Genomic DNA, 15,869 nt, shown 5'->3' with positions numbered 1-15,869 from the left:
TTGTCTCTCCAGACATGATAATCAAATTTGCACTCTATTTTTAAGTTATACTTTGAAATTAGTTTACTGTATAATGAGATCCTACTCTGTATTTTCCTACAGCTTTAGTTTTGCCTTTTTCTCTGCATTAGTAGGCACTGGGAGGCAGACGATTTGATGAGTGCTTGAGTTCTTTTAATTCACCTGTGTGTCTGTGCACAATCCCACACCTATTCTTCACATGTGCACATTAGACACTGTGCTTCACCAGACCATGTTTGGGTGCAATGATTCCTTTAGGATGTGGTTGGTGCCCTAACTGTTGTAAACATTTCTTCATCTATCCAGCAAAGATTCAAGCAGGTGTGAGCTATAATCTGCTATAAAAAAGTTTGGAAATGGTTCGTATTATTATAATGTCTGAAAAATCTTGCCTTCTTTTCCCATTTCTTTTTCATAGTGTTTCTGTGACAAATTTCAGCCATTCTTTTTCACACTTTAGTTCTCTTGTAGTAATTTGTGCATTCTGGTTTCCCAGGTTGTTATTTTGTCGTTCAATTTTCATGAGTAAAAAGAATCATTGCCCTACATTCTTTCAGTGTTATTCCTTGTCATATTACATAATGAATACTGAATATGTACAGCTAAATCTATAATGAATGAGGAAATACTTTCAAATATATACTTGAAATATATTTATTTGCATTAATATAAAGTAGCATTTTATTTGCTTTGCTTATTTAAAACTATTTAAAATGCATTGTGATGTATAATATTTGCTGTTATCTGCTTCTTCTATTAAATCAATCAATACATATAATGATATATAATGTTTTAGGATATAAAATATATATTTTCTGTGAAGAAAACCTGTTATGCTTTTAAGTACTATTAGGGATGAATTTGTGTACTAGAGCTTGATTACATATAAGAATCACTTAAAACTACCCACATCAACTTTTTTTTATTATACCATGCTAAATAGAGCCAGAGAATTGCATAACTTGTTTTCATTAAACATATTTTCTACATTCTAAGTGATATCAAAGGCAACGACAATGTAGGAATACAATTCTATCACAGTTTCTGTGTTTATGTATTAGTTCTTGAATCAATCAGATGTATGAATTTAGTGGCGTTCATTACACTTTGGAGCTTAAATGTACTCACCTGCTGTTAATGTTAAATGAAACTATATATATATATATATATATATATATATATATATATATATATATATATATTTCATTTTCAATCAATATTAGTCAAATAACAATTTCTTTCTAAATGTTGAATGCAATGATTATGTTTCTTTCATGGTACTAATTTAGAAGGTTAAGCTGTAAGTGTAAAGACAATGTACCAGAAAATTTCCCTATAAGCAATGTGCATGACAATATATATATATTTTTTATAATATATTAATAACATACAATAGCAATATATTTAAATAAATTAGTTATATTTAAATATTATATATATAGAGAGAGAAAAGGGATGACAACACTCAATGTTGGACCAAACATATTTGGTGATCTGTGGAGACTGAGGAAGATGAAAGGTTACAGTTGATACACATATTGTTACAACTGGATCCCATTATCTAATATTTACCTTCTGTCATGAGGGAGTCAGAGACACAAGACTAGCCCTTATTCTTAAACTTCTGCATAAGTGTGAGGAGAAGAGATGGCATAAGCGGTTTTAGATTCAGGGCAGCAAGCAGGTCAGAAGCTGTCAGACAAGGACAGTGAAATGGAGAGCTCCATGAAAGCCCTGATTTGGTCTTGAGAGAGTACATAACATATGCACAGGTAAGGTGCAGTGCTGATGGCCTCAGTCGCATTAAGCTGAGAAGACTGAAGTCAGAGGCTGGAGTTACTGATGTGGTCAGCAGTACAGACAGATCAGTCTGGAAGAAGCAGTTCAGCAGAGATAACCAGACCATAAATATGTAAAATCCCACTTTTCAGTTTCTTGAACAATTCCACGCATGCTTAGTGTCTTCAAGAGAATAGAGAAAAATAAGAACAAGGAAGAAATCTCCCTGAACTGTGACTCCTAGAACATAAAAGAGCTGGGAGGTAATCGTAATCAGAATGCAGAGGCCTTGCTGTGTGCTTCCACGATTTGTAAATGCCTCAGAATGCAGTAGCAGTAACAAAAAACATTCCTCAAATTTTATTTTCATACAACTAAAACTGAAAGCAAATGTTCTTAGTAGGACTATACAATAAATTCTCATCTAGCAAAACGGGTTAATTTCAACAGCACTTGAGGAAATCATGCTAGGCATGAAAGACTATACTCAGGGAAGTATTTATCTTGTCTTCAGAAGAGGGAGACCTCTAACTGGCCTATTCACTTACCACAACTCTCAGGGACCTTTGTTTCTCTGAGGTAGAGGGCACTGCTTCTGATATTATGGTTAATGGTCTGTTGTATGTAAGCCACAAGTGTTTTTGCTTCCATAGGTCAGGCATTTTGACTGTGTGCATTACTGACAATTGTGAAGTTACACAATGAACATAGAATGTAGTTATCTCTTGCAGATATTGATTTCAATTCTTTGGAATGAAAGTGAAAATTGGATCTCTGCATCCAGATCCCTCAGTAGTTGGATGAGGTTTCTAGCACAACAATTAGGGTGTTTGGCCATCCCATCACCAGAGTAGGTCAGTTCGGGCTGTCTCTCGACCATTGCCGGCAGTCTGTTGTGTGGGTATCTTTGTGGATTTCTGTGGGCCTCTCTAGCACTTTGCTTCTTCCTATTCTCATGTGGTCTTCATTTACCATGGTCTCCTATTCCTTGTTCTCCCTCTCTGTTGTTGATCCAGCTGGGATCTCCCGCTCCCCCAAGCTCTCTTTCCCTCGACCCTCGCCTTTCATTACCCCCACTCATGTCCAGGCTGTTCATGTAGATCTCATTCCATTTCTCTGTCATTGGACGATCCCTGTGTCTTTCTTGGGGTCCTGTTTTCCGGGTAGCCTCCCTGGTGATGTGAGTAGCAGACAAGTCATCCTTGTTTCATGTCTAGTATCCTGCTATGAGTGAGTACATACCATGTTTGTCTTTCTGAGACTGGGTTACCTCACTCAGGATGATTTTTTCTAGATCCATCCATTTGTCTGCAAACCTCATGATGTCATTGTTTTTCTCTGCTGAGTAGTACTCCATTGTGTATATGTACCACATTTTGTTTATCCATTCTTCAGTTGAAGGGCATCTGGGTTGTTTCCATGTTCTGGCTATTACAAACAATGCTGATATGAACATAGCTGAACAAGTGCTCTTATGGTGTGGTTGAGCATTTCTTGGGTATATGCCCAAGAGTGGTATAGCTGGATCTTGGGGGAGATTGATTCCCAATTTTCTAAGAAAGCGCCATATTGATTTCCAAAGTGGTTGTACAAGCTTGCATTCCCACCAGCAGTGGAGGAGAGTTCCCCTAGCTCCACATCCTCTCCAGCATAAGGTGTCTTCAGTGTTTTTGATCTTAGCCATTCTGACAGGCGTAAGGTGGTATCTCAGAGTTGTTTTGATTTGCATTTCCCTGATGATTAGGGATGATGAGCAATTCCTTAAATGTCTTTCGGCCATTTGAGTTTCCTCTGTTGAGAATTCTCTGTTTAGTTCTATAGCCCATTTCTTAATTGGACTGTTGGGCATTTTGATGTCTAATTTCTTGAGTTCCTTATATATTCTGGATATCAGTCCTCTGTCAGATGTGGGGTTGGTGAAGATCTTTTCCCATTCTGTAGGCTGTCGCTTTGCCTTGTTGACCGTATCCTTTGCTCTACAAAAGCTTCTCAGTTTCAAAAGGTCCCATTGATTGATTGTGTCTCTCAGAGTCTGTGCTACTGGTGTTCTATTTAGGAAGTAGTCTCCAATGCCAATGCGTTCAAGACTACTTCCTACTTTCTCTTCTAGCAGGTTCAGAGTAGCTGGATTTATGTTGAGGTCCTTGATCCACTTGGACTTAAGTTTTGTGCACGGTGATAGATATGGATCTATTTGCAGCCTTCTACATGTTGATATCCAGTTTTGCCAGCACCATTTGTTGAAGATGCTTTCTTTTTTCCATTGTGCACTTTTGGCTTCTTTGTCAAAAATTATATGTTCATAGGTGTGCGGATTAATGTCAGGGTCTTCAATTCGATTCCATTGGTCCACATGTCGGTTTCTATGCCAGTACCAAGCTGTTTTTATTACTGTAGCTCTATAGTAGAGCTTGAAGTCAGGGATTGTGATGCCTCCAGAAGTTGTGTTATTGTACAGGATTCCTTTGGCTATCCTGGGTTTTTTGTTTTTCCAGATGAAGTTGAGTATTATTCTTTCCAGGTCTGTGAAGAATTGTGTTGGTATTTTGATGGGGATTGCATTGAATCTGTAGATTGCTTTTGGTAAGATTGCCATTTTTACTATGTTAGTCCTGCCTATCCATGAGCATGGGAGATCTTTCCATTTTCTGACATCTTCTTCAATTTCTTTTTTCAGGGACTTAAAGTTCTTGTCATATAGGTCCTTCACTTGCTTGGTTAGTGTTACCCCAAGGTATTTTATGTCATTTGTGGCTATAGTAAAGGGTGATGTATCTCTGATTTCCTTCTCCACTTCTTTGTCCATTGTATATAGGAGGGCTACTGATTTTTTTGAGTTGATCTTGTATCCTGCTATGTTGCTGAAGGTGTTTATAAGCTGTATCAGTTCCTTGGTGGAATCTTTGGGGTCGCTCAAGTATACTACCATGTCATCTGCAAATAGGGAAAGCTTTACTTCTTCCTTTCCAATTTGTATCCCCTTAATCTCCTTATGTTGCCTTATTGCTCTGGCTAGAACTTCAAGTACTATATTGAATAAGTATGGGGAGAGTGGACAGCCTTGCCTCGTTCCTGATTTTAGTGGAATTGCTTTGAGTTTCTCTCCATTTAATTTGATGTTGGCTGTTGGCTTGCTGTAAATTGCCTTTATTATGTTTAGGTATGTTCCCTGTATTCCTGATCGCTCTAATACCTTTATCATGAAGGGGTGTTGGATTTTGTCAAATGCCTTTTCTGCATCCAGTGAGATGATCATATGGTTTTTTTCTTTAAGTTTGTTTATATGGTGTATTATATTGACGGACTTTCGTATGTTGAACCACCCTTGCATCCCTGGAATGAATCCTACTTGATCATGGTGGATAATTGTTTTGATGTGTTCTTGGAGTCTGTTTGCCAGTATTTTATTGAGTATTTTTGCATCAATGTTCATGAGGGAGATCGGTCTGTAGTTCTCTTTCTTTGTTGTATCCTTGTTTGGTTTAGGAATTAGGGTAATTGTAGCCTCGTAGAAGGAGTTTGGTAATGTTCCTTCTGTTTCTATTGTGTGGAACAATTTAGAGAGTATTGGTATTAACTCTTCTTTGAAGATCTGGTAGAATTCTGCGTTGAAACCATCTGGTCCTGGGCTTTTTTTGGTTGGGAGACTTTTAATGACTGTTTCTATTTCGTTAGGGGTTATTGGACTATTTAAATAGTTTATCTGGTCTTGATTTAACTTAGGTATGTGGTACCTATCCAGAAAGTTATCCATTTCTTTTAGGTTTTCCAGTTTTGTCGAATAGAGGTTTTTGAAGTATGACCTGATGATTCTCTGGATTTCCTCAATGTCTGTTGTTATGTCCCCCTTTTCATTTCTGATTTTGTTGATTTGGATGCTCTCTCTCTGTCTTTTGGTTAGTTTGGATAAGGGCTTGTCTATCTTGTTGATTTTCTCAAAGAACCAACTCTTTGTTTCATTAATTTTTTGTATTGTTCTCTTTGTTTCTATTTTATTGATTTCAGCTCTCACTTTGATAATTTCCTGGCGTCTATTTTTCCTGGGAGACTGTGCTTCTTCTTGTTCTAGAGCTTTCAGGTATGCTGTTAAGTCTCTAGTGTGAGATTTCTCCAACTTATTTATGTGGGCATTTAGTGCTATGAATTTCCCTCTTAGTACTGCTTTCATAGTGTCCCATAAATTAGGCCCTGGGTGGATCTCTGGGAGTCCAATCAACGAGAATGAGGAGGGTTTATATGAGCGAGAATTGTTGAAACCAAGGTTGGATAAAGCACAGAGACAAATAGCCAAATGAATGGAAACACATGAACTATGAACCAATGGCTGAGGGGTCCACACTGGATCAGGCCCTCCGAATGGGTGAGACAGTTGATTGGCTTGATCTGTTTGGGAGGCATCCAGGCAGTGGGACCAGATCTTGTGCTCATTGCATGAGTTGGCTGTTTGAAACCTGGGGCCTATGCAGGATTGTTTGGCTTGGCCTGGGAGGAGGGGACTAGACCTACCTGGACTGAGTCTACCAGGTTGACCTCAGTCTGTGGGGAAGGCTTTGCCCTGGAGGAGATGGGAATGGGGGGGGGGCGTTGGGGGGAAGGTGAGGGGGACGGGAGGGGGGAGAACAAGGGAATCCGTGACCGATATGTAGAACTGAATTGTATTGCAAAATAAATTAAAATAAATTAAAAAAAAAAAAAAGCTAGCCACACAAAGAAAGAGCAACTCCTCCCTGCCTCACTGTATTGGGTGTAGGAACGAGTTCCCTGCCTAGGCTTGTATCTGTAGAATAAACCTTGCTGTTACATTCTGGAAAAAAAAAAAAAAAAAAAACAACAGGAGCCATGGGGGGTGCTGCTTGCTACCTAGCTCACCTGCCAGCTTATACTTAACTGGCTTTCTTATACGATTCAGAGCCACCTGCCTAAGGTTGGTACCACCTATGGTGGGCTGGGCCCTCCTAATCAATTAACAGTCAAGACAACCCCCCCCCCACACACACACACCCAGACTGGTCTGAACTAGACAATCCCTCAATAGAGTTTCTTCCCAAATGACTCTAAGTTTTGTCAAGTTGACAGTTGAAGCTGACCAGAACAAGGTTGTCTATCCACAGGTGGTCTCACTACAGAGCACCTGTGGTGTCGTACCGGACTCTGAGACTCAAAAAGTCCTTGTCCTGGTGAGGGAAGAAAAGAGAGTCCAAGCTGAGAGTCTGTGAAATTGTGCAGGTGTCATTATGGGCCACAGAGGAAGGATGTAGAGTTGGGCAGACTGGGGGAGGGACAGGCAAAGCAAGCCCTTTGAGGAGGGACATTTCCAGAAAAGACAGAAGGAGAGGGTAGAAAACCATGTCCATTCACTCTGGCTTCTGTGACAGGCAAGCAATCACAGAGTAGGGCGGGCTGGGGAGGAGGCCATTGTGGAAGTCCAGATGAGACAGAGAGGTGGCTTAGCCAGGAGAAACCTACATGGGATGACTTCGCATGAAAACAGGGCCAGGCAACTGACAGAACTTGCTGGTGTGACGAGGACTACAGGTACAGAAAAGTCAAGCAGGACTCCGAGAGGAGTCTTGGAAACCAGAAGTGAGGGAGCAAGACCACGGTGTGAGAGATGAGGAAAAACAAGGTTGTGTGGCTTAGATATGTGATCCCAATGCACCTCTTTTCTGAGTTTGCTGAGTGTCTGGAGTAACAAGGGAGTTTGGGCTGGAGTTAGGGGTGTGAGCTTAACACATCAGAAATGCCTCTCAAGTTCTGAGCCAGGCTGAGATCTCTGAGAGAGACATGAGTGAGAAAGAACAGAAGGCCAAAGATGCTGCTCATTAAGAGGGTGGGAAAGCTCCAGTGAGGAGGGCTGAGTCTGGTGGTCAGTCTGCATTCCCAACTACTTAGGAAACTGAGGCAGAGACTTTCATGTTCAAGGCCTGACTACTACAGACTGAGTTTAAGGAAGACCAGGCTACTTAATGAGACTCTGTCTCTCACAAATGAACAAATAAATAATAAGTAAATAAAAAAAAAAAAAAGAAAGTGAAAATTAGCAAAACAATGATGAGAAAGTGGAGAGACAGAAGAGACTGTATTTAAATTATAATTGACTAAGAAGAGGCCACAGATATACTTACAAAATAACAGACACATTCTATAAAATGGGAGAATAGGATGTATAGATACACAAATTTCAGGACTCACAGATTCTAATCAATACCTGTGTGTAACATTATATGTTAATGTTTCTTCAATAAAAGCAAACACACTTTTAAATAAACAAATTGGCTTTCTATGGAAAGTGTAACTTATTTATACCTATTCACCTCTATAATTTATGACAAAAACTTATGAAGCATATTAAAAACCACAGAAACTTTGAATAATTACCTAGTTTATGGCAAGTCATTATATAATATTTCCATAAATCTACAGAATTATTCCAGTAAATGACAAACTTGTAATCTCATTGCTTATCTAATTCACATAGCAGTGCTCTCCTTGAATAAGCATTAGCCCCAAAGTGTCGTTATTGTAGAAATAAAACATGACATTGAGTTTTAGTGCATGATTATAATTTTCTATACAAACAGAGAGGCTTATAGTATTGTTAATACAAGTTCGAGTTTATTCTGCTGGCCAAAGTACTAGCAATTTCTCTTAATCGTGAAAAGTCCTTATGTTTAGAATATAATGTACCCACAGACAAGAAGGAATGTTAGCAATTAATTGTGAAGTGGAGAGCCATGTGGGCACAATGAAGCAGGATGTGTTCCATATCGTTGCAAATCCCACAAAGGGCACTGTCACCAAGAGGTTCAAAAACACTAGCTTCAAATATATACTTAGAATTAACACAAAGAGTTTTGTCCTTGGCACCCAGTATGAGCTGCAAAGACCATTTCAAACACATGCTCAGTCTAATCTCACAGCAAGTATAAATCATGAACTTTTCTCATTTCAATTCTATTAAACTGTGGCTTGATTTTCTAGTGGGCATTTTTTGCATCTTATAATTAAATTCCTGAAGAAATGGAATACTTTTTGAATAAGCCTAAAATATTTCTTTTTTTCTTTTTTCTTTCTTTTTTTTTTTTTTTTTTTGGTTTTTCGAGACAGGGTTTCTCTGTGTAGCTTTGTGCCTTTCCTGGAACTCACTTGGTAGTCCAGGCTGGCCTTGAACTCACAGAGATCCGCCTGGCTCTGCCTCCCGAGTGCTGGGATTAAAGGCGTGCGCCACCACCGCCCGGCCTAAAATATTTCTTTTATCTGTGATCTGTTTTCTGAACTAATGTCTTTAGTGGTGTACTGAAATTTGTAAATCTTAGTTTCAACTCTTCCCTTTTTAAGAACAAAAGTAGTCATTCTTTATTTATTAGAATTGTTCTTCATAATTATTCTTCTCTAATAAAACTCAATCTTCTATACACATATTACACAGTATTTTTCAATATATTAGGTATATGCATTATTTGTAAAAATACTTTTTTTTTTTTAAGTAGTGCTTGGGAAAGAGCCACTGGCCTTCAAGGCTGTCCTCCAATACCCAAATAACCATGGTCAACCTTGATGTTCTGATCTTCTTTTCTTTATCATTTATGTTCAGGGATTACATACTTATCAGAAAGTACAATTAGATGGGCATACATGATATATTGGAATTTTCTATTTGTCTGAGTATATTTATTATGTAAACATGTCATGGATAAATAATAATACCTGCAAGATAGAGAAATCTCAAGATGATCCAAGAAGGCATACTGTTTGACTGAGGCATTAGCACCATCCCCATGTAGGGTAAGTCTCATTTCAAGACTCAGTATGCAGGATACCATAGACTTAACCACAGGGAAAATACCCTAGCTCGTTGTATACAGTGATCAAGCTATATTGAGCAAGAATGTGAGTTTTAGATTCAAATAAACCACTAGAGTACAGTACAGCATGAACTGGAGGCAAAATTTTTTTTAAAAAAGTGTCTTGTCTTTGATCTTTCTTTAGTTGAATTAGATGTTTTCCATATAAAAACTTCTGATCATGCTTTTTCCTCTACCAGGTCTTCTGAAATTCCCCTGGTCTTGCCTTGCATCTGAATCCAATCCCTCTCTGTCTTTCCTTAGAAAACAAACAGGTATCTAAGGAATGAGAAAAAATAAAATAAGACAGAACAAAACAAACAAACCAGAATTGGACAAAACAGACAAAAAAAGAGCTTTTTAAAAAAAGCAGGAAAAATACATGTAAACACAGAGACAAATGTACATAAACACATACTGAAAAGTGAGCTTAAATATTGTAACTGTTTTTTGTTACTTTCTTACATTATTGGTCATTAGACAAGTTTCTTCACACCACCAAGGTAATAAGCCAAATTAGGTGATGCTTACCACAGACATCTATTTTATATAAATACAGAGCCTGGAAAAATTAAATCTTAATTTTAATTTTAGCCTTGGTAAAGTCTGTTCCCTGAAACTGAAAAGAATAATCAGTGCTGTGAGTTTCTCCAAGTTTCTGTTAGCTTCTAGCAAATCTTTGAATGTTGTTCCGTTTCACTATTCAAATTTTACCCTAAATGTCACATGGTCATCTTCTGTAGTGTGTGTGTGCGTGTGTGTGTGTGTGTGCGTGTGTGTGCGTGTGTGTGTGTGTGTGTGTGTGTGTGTGTGTGTGCCAGCATTGAAATTTCTTTTTTTTATTACATTTATCACAGCAGATTTAGGCTTCTACCTTAATCCACTGCAAATGCATCATGAATTGACTGTTTGTGAACACTTTATTTCTCAAGAAGATTGTATTTACAAGTTTACAGCAGGAAGGAACAGTCACGGTTCCCTCATAACGGAGTATTATTATAAACAATGAATATAACACTTGTGGTGCCATTCTCACTTAGATATTTAAGTGAACTCAATACGGTTAAGACCAGGGGACTTTGAACTAATTATTTGATTCTTCACTCATTAATAAAAAGTGCTTATGCCATGAAATTAGCTGTAATAGACACAAATAGTTGGTAAAAATAAAGAAGGAGAAGGAAAAGGTAAGAGGGGGAAGAACAGAAATAGAAATGTTAATAAGAAAACTTCATTTTTAGGTTATTTTGTTTGAAACATATTTTCTTTGATACTGTAAATAAATTTGACTCCAAATTACTAATTGTGAACCTTCCAGTGTGAAAGACTAGTTTATTTATTTAAGTACTTCTCTTATGCATTCAATACTTTCTGATTCCCAAGTGTTGTTTTCTCAGATTGAGCTGATAAAAGAGGACACACATAATATGGAACAATAATCCAGTCTTAAAAACATTGAGACAGGATGACCCTATGACATCACTGAGCTAAGTAAACAAAACTTATCAAATTCTTCCTCAAAAAGCATCTGAGGCAGTCACTGTAGGTGATGTATTAAAATATACAAAATATGTACCACACCTTAGTCTCTGCTAATATTTAACTTCAAAGTCTATTATGAGTCATTATGGAGCAAATGAGGCTTAGTATCAGCCCATTTCTGTCTGATCATGTGACAATTGCCTCTGTATACAATAGAAATCACTGAAGTGTATGCAAGGACTGCTAAACACAGACATTCTTTGTCTCAAGATTACTACCTTATTGATTCAGTCTTTGCTGATAACTATAAGAATTTGCATTTAAATTAATTCCCTAACAGATTCTTATTTTAAAATACAAGGAACATGGCAATAATCCAAACAGCATAGGTAAGAGGAAAAGTAGTGCCTTCCAAAAAAGCAAAGCACAGAGAAGAGAAGGAGGACGAGGAGGAGGAAGAGGAGGAAGAAAATAGAGTATTGTGGGGTTTTCTTTTTTCTTTTTGTTTTCTCTCTCTCTCTCTCTCTCTCTCTCTCTCTCTCTCTCTCTCTCTCTCTCTCTCTCTCTCTTGCTTACAAACTGTATGGCCATGGCAGGCTTCTTGCTAACTGTTCTTACAGCTTAAATTAATCCATTTCTATAAATCGATTTCTTTATAAGGATTTCTATACCTTGCCACGTGGCTCGTGGCTTACCGGCATCTTCACATGCTGTTTGTCATCATGGCTGCTGGCAGTGTCTCTGACTCAGCCTTCCACTTCCCAGCTTTATTCTCCTCCTTGTCCTGCCTATACTTCCTCCTGCCTGACTACTGGCCAATCAGTGTTTTATTTCCAAACCAATCAGAGCAACACATTTGCCATACAGAACATCCCACAACAATCATACACTTTCTGAAGTCGGTTAGAAGTTAACCCTAGGAGCAAGTGAACTCCCCTGATGCTGATTATTACTACAAACAGCAAACATTCTGAAGCTCATGAGGACTGTTCAGACAGATCAAAACAGATATGTACAATGGGGGAAAAGAGAGAGTGTTCATTTTTTTCTCCTTGCTTTCCAAAGACCTAGACAACTTTGGACTCTTCAAAGACAAAGCTGTTTGTTTCTTTGGAAAGTGTCCTCCTTTACATCCTCATCTCAATTCCCACTCCCTCTGTCTCTCTCCTTCTTTGTTTCTTTTTCTTTTCTCATGTCCTTTGTCTGTTTGGTTTTTATTGTCATGCAAGATATAATAATGATTTCCTTATTATTTAGTTTTATTTTTTAATTATTTTTCTTGTTAGTAAAAGTAGATTCTTTTCTCAAGTATCATATCCTGATTTTGATTCATTCTCCCTCTAATCTTCCCAGTTCTTTCCCATGTCCCCTCCCATCTGGATCCACTTCCTTTCTGTCTCTCATTAGAACACAATAAGCTTCTAAGAGATAGAAATAAGATATAATAAAATAAACCAAATCTGTCACATTGAAATTGGACAAGACAAACCAGTAGAAAGAAAATAGTGCATGAGACGGCACAAGAACCAGAGACCCACTCATTCACACCCTCAGGAATTCCATAAAAACACTAAATTTGAAGCCACAATATAAATGCAGATGACCCAGAGCAGACACATGAAGCCCCCGTGCATGCTGCCTCAGTCTATGTGAGTTCATATAAACTTTGCCCATACTGATTTTGAAGACCATGCTTTTTGATGTCCACTAACTCCTCTAGCCCTGACACTCTTTCTGCCTCCTCTGTCACAGGGTTCCTTGAACACTGAGGGGAGGGATTTGATGGAGACCTTCCATTTAAGGCTGTGTGTTCCAAGTTCTCTCACTCCCTCTGTAATGTGTGGCTGTGGTTTCTATATTTTTTCACATCTGCTGGAGGGAAAAGTATTTTTGAAGTGCTAATCTCATCATACTATATTCAGGACAAACATAAATAGAATATGAACACTTCTTTACTAAATTTCAACTGAAAAGATCTTATTTCCAAGCAAGATTAAAAATTTTCAACACAAATTATTTTTAGGAAATATTTCTGACAATGATAATGATAAAAAGAAACAATTTTCAGGGGAATGAGTAGACCAGCAATGAAATCTATCCTAAATCTTACTTGAGATGCAAATTTATCAAAATGCACATGGAAATATAATTGAATCTTTTACCTGAGTCATGGGAAAAACACATAGAAATACTGTATTTTTATTCTCTCACAGATTTTAATAGCTATATGCCAAATATAGTTTTTGAAATCTGACCAATTCTTTTCAGAAGGGAAGGGAAGTGATTCCCTTAGAGAATACAGAAGGAAAATGTGTGAACTTTCTGAGAGAAACAGTACTTGAGGCAAATCCCAGAAGACATCCAAATATTTCTCTTGGAGTGTATAATTAAATAAAAAAGATATATTCAATGATTTTTTTACAGGCTTCTTAGAAGTACTTATCAAGTTACAGTTCATATGTGTATGTTTATGTATGTGCATATGTACACAAACTCTTAGCATGATAAGCTTGGAATTTTCCACCATTAGGCACCTGGTTTTATCTACACTACCTAGAAAATTTTGTTTAGTGTTTGGATTTTGTTTGGGAAGTATTATATTCATGCAAAATATTTTTTTTTTTTTTTGGTTTTTCGAGACAGGGTTTCTCTGTGTAGCTTTGCGCCTTTCCTGGAACTCGCTTTGGAGATCAGGCTGGCCTTGAACTCACAGAGATCTGCCTGGCTCTGCCTCCCGAGTGCTGGGATTAAAGGCGTGTGCCACCACTGCCCGGCTCATGCAAAATATTTTGATCAAATCACTCATCCCTATTTCCTCTCCGCAAATACCTTCTCTATTGTCCCACTGTTTTCCCCTATCAACTTAATGTGCTCTGCTTAAAAAAACTGAGTGAATCCATTTAGTCTTGGCTGTATGTGCAGATATAGAAGGTCATCCACTGGACCTTTAGAAGCATTCCAGAATCTGTATTCCTAAAGAAAATGAATTATTCCACCCCCTACTTCCACCAGTTGTCATGATGTCATCAGCTAGGGATCAGACTTCATGAGTCCATTCCCAATCACTTGTGAGATTTTGGATGCCATGATCTTACACATGTCTTGTACACACAGCCATAGTCAACTGTAAGATTATCTGTGCAACTGCACTGTTATTTCCTGTAAAATACTCTGTCCCTGAAGATGTCTATCGTCTCTGGTTTTTAGAAGGTTTCCATATTCTTGTCCACAGTCTTGAAGTGAGGGTTTTTGATATATATGTCCATCTTAGAGCTGGGCACTCCATGTTCTCTTATTTTCTCAACATTGCTTAGTTCGTGGTCTCTGAAGGAAATGGTTGCATACTTCAAAAAAGATACCTACTCTGAAAAGGATTGAATAATGCACTAATAAATGGATATAAAGAAAAGAACTGAGGTGAAGGTTTATTATTCTATACATTCCACAGAATAAGAGTTTTAGGTTCTCAGTTAGATCCTGAGGCCTAGTCAATTAAAGGGACAAGGTTTGTGTTCAATCTTGTGAGATGTGCTTTAAATCCAAGAACAAGTGATTGGGGATTTCCATAATGTTTTTACCACTATTACACCAATAGGCATATCTGGTTAGGCCAGGATTTTTGTAGCTAGCAGGGTTCACAATTGCATAGGACAATTGACTATGTTTTCCCCAGTACTATATATAGAGCATCCAAGCACTGTAAAAGTCACCCAGTTGCTTTGAAGTTTCTAGGATGACACTAGCTTACATTTTCTAGGTCCACTGTCACAGTATGTTGTTGCTTCTGGAACAGGTTGTTACCGTCCAATTCTTGAGTGTAACATATAGCAATGAGAATTGACCATAATAACTTTTTGTAGGGGAGTGGGTTCTACTAGACATTTAAGTACAACAACTCAAAAAGAGACAATCCATACCTACTGTTCATTGATTACCCAGAAGAACTAGATGATAAGACATTTTCCTGGAGCCACTATATATTTTTGGTTCAAGAGCTACAGAAATCAATCTGGTACTGATCTAGGAGTTCCCTTCCTCCTTACTGGTTTCTACTATGTTGAAAAGCACTATGTGGGCCAAAGGGAAAAACTTGTCTGTAACAGACCTACCAACATGTGCACTCATTATCCTACATCACCAACACATCTCACCTCACAATGTATCCCCACTGGTTAAATGGTAGTATATCAGTTATAGGTATAGCCAGGTGATTTTTATCATTGGGTTTAAGACTTTCTCTGCAGAAGAAAATGAACTCCTGGTATTGTCAAAAAGCCTGTAGCAGGGGAAAACATAGTTGTATTGGTAAACTTTTGCTATTGTTTTACTAAATTCTTATGATATGCTGGTCAATTTTTCTTTTATATATTTATGTTTATAGCCATAGATTATTGGTGCTGTCATTATTTTTAGAGTATCCTATTTTTGCAGTGGTTGGCAGTTACTGACAAGACTCAGAGCTTATCAAAGTTTGAGTATAAATGAAGATTAAATGTTCCCCTGACACAGGATATCTATATTTTCCCTCCAACACTTGAAGACTTTTATGTAAGTAGAGAGCGAATGGTTGTAACAGAAGGAGTGATTGGTGTCTATTTGTAGAATCCTACCTGATAGAAATAGCATGGGCATTGCAGTCTTGCACTCGTATTAGCTGTGATGATTAACAGGCTGCCTGCACAAGATTGAGCTCATTGAATATCCATCATGGAGATGTGTTGAGGTTCATGAGGTCCTGTCCTT

The 15,869-nt window shown here is 37.8% G+C and overlaps 1 long non-coding RNA gene across 2 annotated transcripts in view; it reads right to left on the bottom strand.

Annotated features, from left to right (window-relative positions):
* Window positions 1–15,869, bottom strand: part of LOC128107060 (uncharacterized) — a 44,597-nt gene that overhangs the window by 6,878 nt on the left and 21,850 nt on the right. The window lies entirely within an intron of this gene.

Source organism: Peromyscus californicus, unplaced genomic scaffold, assembly GCF_007827085.1.
Source record: "Peromyscus californicus insignis strain IS unplaced genomic scaffold, ASM782708v3 Scaffold_12__1_contigs__length_115047231, whole genome shotgun sequence".
Taxonomy (NCBI): domain Eukaryota; kingdom Metazoa; phylum Chordata; class Mammalia; order Rodentia; family Cricetidae; genus Peromyscus; species Peromyscus californicus.
The sequence above is the reverse complement of the archived record's forward strand: the minus strand, read 5'-3'. Positions and strand labels throughout refer to the sequence as shown.